The sequence below is a fragment of the Portunus trituberculatus genome, chromosome 42, assembly GCF_017591435.1.
Source record: "Portunus trituberculatus isolate SZX2019 chromosome 42, ASM1759143v1, whole genome shotgun sequence".
Taxonomy (NCBI): domain Eukaryota; kingdom Metazoa; phylum Arthropoda; class Malacostraca; order Decapoda; family Portunidae; genus Portunus; species Portunus trituberculatus.
In genome coordinates this window covers 12,617,535-12,621,937 of record NC_059296.1, presented here as the reverse complement: position 1 = coordinate 12,621,937, position 4,403 = coordinate 12,617,535, and the positions used below count along the sequence as shown (strand labels likewise).

The following is a 4,403-nucleotide window of genomic DNA, read 5'->3' as shown; positions in this document are numbered from 1 at the left end:
AGTAGCAGCAGCAACAGTAATAGTAGTAGTAGTAGTAGTAGTAGTAGTAGTAGTAGTAGTAGTAGTAGTAGTAGTAGTAGTAGTAGTAGTAGTAGTAGTAGTAGTAGTAGTGTTGGTGGTGGTGGAAGTAGTAGTAGTAGTAGTAGTAGTAGTAGTAGTGTACCTACTAGTAGTAGTAGTAATAGTCGTAGTGTTGTTGATGGCGTTATCATTGTTATTATCACTATTATTATAATCATTATTATTATTATCATTATTATTATTATTACTATTATTATTATTATTATTATTATTATGATTATTATTATTATCATCATTATCATTATTATTTTTATTAATCATCATCATCATCATTATCATCATTATATATTGCCATTGCTTCAACAATAAATACTCTCATTACTACTGCCACCACCACCACTACCACTACCACTACTACAAATATTACTACTACCACCACCACCACCCACTACCACACTTATTCATTTCTCACAACGCGTCACGGCAGCAGTGGTAGCAGGATCGTCTGCTGCGCGTCACGTCCACCTGCCATGGGAAGTACCGGCGTCCATCACACATGCGTCACCCTCCCTCTGTGTTCGCCGCGATACTGATTGGGCGTCACGTTCTTCTACGTTAAGTGGCGTGTGATGGACCCAGCAAACAATAGGTGCAGTGGTAGGTAGAAATTGTTCGTTTATCAAACACACACTCGCAGATCGACAAACGGCTGGGAATAACAAGAGACAAAGGCACACAGACGATGCATTCAGTCGCACGCACGCGCACGCACGCACGCGCACGCACACACTTCACACACACATACACACACACACACACACACACACACACACACACACACACACATTCCATTCATATACTGCGTGCCATACTCGAAAAAAAGTGAGTTCGTGTGTGTGTATGTGTGTGTGTGTGTGTCTGTGTGTCTTTTTGTATGTGCGTATGTGTGCTCACGGAAAATGACATATATTCGCTCGATTAACAAGTTTGCGGTGTGACAAATTACAAGATCCAATCAGCTTCACTGTGACATGATACAACCAACCAGCCACACAGTCTGTCGTGCCGGCAGACACTATACCAACATACAACAGTCACATCACACCTCCTCCAGCATTTAGCCAGTCAGTCACGCTCCACCAAGTGACACTCAACCGCTTGCACCCAGTCAGTCAGTTAGTCAATCACAGCTCACCAAGTCACACCATCAGTCACCACATCACACTTACCAGTCACCAAGTCATATTCACCACCAGTCACTCTTACGGTCAGCGGCCAAAAAGTAACCACGATTGTCACCTAGAGCTGTGATGAAGGGAGACGAGAAGGAAAGGAAAAAAATCGTTATCAGTCTTCCGAACTGACGAAGGAAAAAAGTGAGATCTGGAAAACCTATCTGAGGAACGAACGAACGAACTAGAGAGAGAGAGAGAGAGAGAGAGAGAGAGAGAGAGAGACGAGGAGGAGGGAGGGAGAGAGGAAGGGAGAAATAGGAGCTGAGTAAAGGAAGATGGAAAGGAGAGAGATGGATCGTGAGGGAAGGAAGTTACAGCATGAAGGTTGGATGAAGAAGGATTGAGGATAAGGAAGGAGGGAAAAAGAGATAGCAGGGAAGCAGAAAAGACCGCACAGAGACAGAGGAAAATAGATTTCGTGGAAGAAGGTGGAAGGGATGAACAATGGGTGGATGATGTGGGAAGGCAAACGGTGAAAAGAGAGAAGCAAGACGAAAGAACAAAGCGCACGCAGAGGATTAATGGAAGACAGAGAGAGAGAGAGAGAGAGAGAGAGAGAGAGAGAGAGAGAGAGAGAGATGAGAGAATGTCAAATATACTCGTACACCAGAAATTAGATAATGTCTAGTTATATACCAAATGAGAGAGAGAGAGAGAGAGAGAGAGAGAGAGAGAGAGAGAGAGAGAGAGAGAGAGAGAGAGAGAGAGAGAGAGAGAGAGAGAGAGAGAGAGAGAGAGAGAGAGAGAGAGAGAGAGAGAGAAGTTGAAAGGTGAAATGGCAACTACATGAGTGGCATCTGACCTTGCGGGAGAGGGAGGGAGAGGGAGAGGAATGAGAGTGAAGGAAAGCTTGAGAAGGGCTATGTAGGTCTGTAGGGACAGGTGTGGAAGTGTCGTGATGGCTTGGAGAGGAAGTGGGCGAGAGAAGGGGGCGGGGCAGGTGTGTCAGCGAGAAGGCCGAGAGAGTAATCTGTCGCCAGGTGGGTGTCGCGCATCAGGTGTGCGATTACTGAATTAAAGTTGGACTGAGGTTACTGCATTCATTTCTCTCTCTCTCTCTCTCTCTCTCTCTCTCTCTCTCTCTCTCTCTCTCTCAATTAAGCCCTACTAATCTACGCATATTCTGTCGGGTAGGTTGGCGTGTATTGTACTGTATGCAACGCGTTCCACTGGACTGTATGTGTGTGTGTGTGTGTGTGTAATTCACCTCGGTCTCCTGCTGGTCACCCAGCCAGTCTTCCCCATTACGGAGCGAGCTCAGAGCTCATAGACCGATCTTCGGGTAGGACTGAGACCACAACACACTCCACACACTCCACACACCGGTGTGTGTGTGTGTGTGTGTGTGTGTGTGTGTGTGTGTGTGTGTGTTTGAGGATCACGTGTTGGACTGTGGTGATCAGCTGTTACATTTTCTCGTAGAGAGTTTATAAATGATTTAGTTCAGTCTCTGGATAAGGCTGAGATCTTATACACAAACACTCTCTTTCCTCTTGCTCAAGGAGGACGGGAATCGTTCGCTCATCCGTGAAAACCCTTGCGACTTGAACGAAGCGCGAATCCCAAATTGCAAAGTGACAGGCAAGAACATTACCACAGAGTTAGCGAGCAGTGTGTGTGTGTGTGTGTGTGTGTGTGTGTGTGTGTGTGTGTACTGACATCGATAAAGTATAGGCATCATCGCAAGCTAAGTTTTCTTGTTGGCTTTGTGGCGATGTACGCTTGTGTTGGCTGAGATGCGCTTAAAAGTTGTGAGCCTGTGGGAGGATTGCAGTTGAAAGGTCATTTGTGTTATGCATGGAAACAAACAGGAATTCTACTAACTACGTACAAGTATTGATCACATTAGCACAGGCGCGCGCTCGTATACTCCCCCCGCTCCACCTGAGACAAATTAACTACTACAAGTGAAATCAGTACAACAAAACGTTCGGCGTGACGCACGGAAGGTAAACTTGCAATAATACTCAAATACACAATGAACAGTCAAGCAGATGAGCGAAGCAATGGGTGGTTGCCTGCTTCTCTCATCTTTAAACTTCTAAAATAGGCGTCACTCACCTGACTTTCCTCTGCTGCCGCCACCACGCGCACACACCGACACGCACACGCCTTGACCACTGACAAAATAGTTAACTGTTAAGACAACGTGAGAGACAGGAACTACAAAGCTGGCGGCGGAGGAGTGCGCGGCGTCCGTCCACTCAGCTCAGCATCCGTCACCATACTGACCCTCGCCATCTCAGGCCAGCCTCGGCGAGATGCGTTGCCACTTTGGTATTATTTAATTCACACCTTCAAGGCTTTTCTTCACTTTCTTTCTTTCTGCAGGTGCTCAGACTCGATAAGTAGTCATTCTTCACAGAGTAAACCAGGGTATAATGTGTGAGCCGCGGGGAGTCTGAGCGTTTAGCAGGGAAAGTGCGTGGGTTTGGCGGAGTGTCCAGACACCTCCAGAGCTACAGGCTGCCCTACCAGTAATGGGAGGTTACTTTAAAGTGCTCACACAGCTGCTTGTTACAGGCAAGTGTGCCCCGGTCACCCGCTCCCATTTTTTCTGCTTTTCTTTCTTCCTCGGCTACCTCTACGACACGGCAACAAGGCACGACCACTGGGTTTTCACTTTTTACTGAGGAACATGGCTAAAGAGAGTTTACCAATCGTGGACACTTCTTGTTAACAACATAATAATAAGGAACTGTTTTCGTCATTGATTCTATTCCTCCTAATGGTAGTAATTCAAGGAAAGTAAGGTCAAGGGTCAGATATTTTGTTCCCTGCACGTGAAGAAAGGAGGAAAACATTTTCACCGTACTGTAAAATCATGAATGTGTGTGTGTGTGTGTGTGTGTGTGTGTGTGTGTGTGTGTGTGTGTGTGTGTTTGTTGAAAACGTGTTGTCACTTGTTGCTTCTTTTGTCCGTAGCTCACCCTTTTTAACACGTGTTTCAGGTTGGGGCCGCAGGTGCATGCACAGAAGCAGAAGGGCTCCCGATTTGTGATCCTGACAGTATATTCGCTAATGACTCTCTCTCTCTCTCTCTCTCTCTCTCTCTCTCTCTCTCTCTCTCTCTCTCTCCCTCTGTGTGTGTGTGTGTGTGTGTGTGTGTGTGTGTGTGTGTGTGTAAGTTATATTACTCGTATATAC

General features: G+C 46.1%; 1 protein-coding gene across 1 annotated transcript in view; it reads right to left on the bottom strand.

Moving 5' to 3' along the window:
* LOC123517616 (mediator of RNA polymerase II transcription subunit 15-like) overlaps positions 1 to 3,822 on the bottom strand; it is a 20,131-nt gene extending 16,309 nt beyond the window's left edge. The window contains exon 1 of the mRNA XM_045277894.1: positions 3,318 to 3,822. The gene's annotated coding sequence lies outside the window, so the exon portion shown is untranslated. The remainder of the gene's footprint in view (positions 1 to 3,317) is intronic.
* Between the last annotated feature and the right edge of the window lie 581 nt (positions 3,823 to 4,403).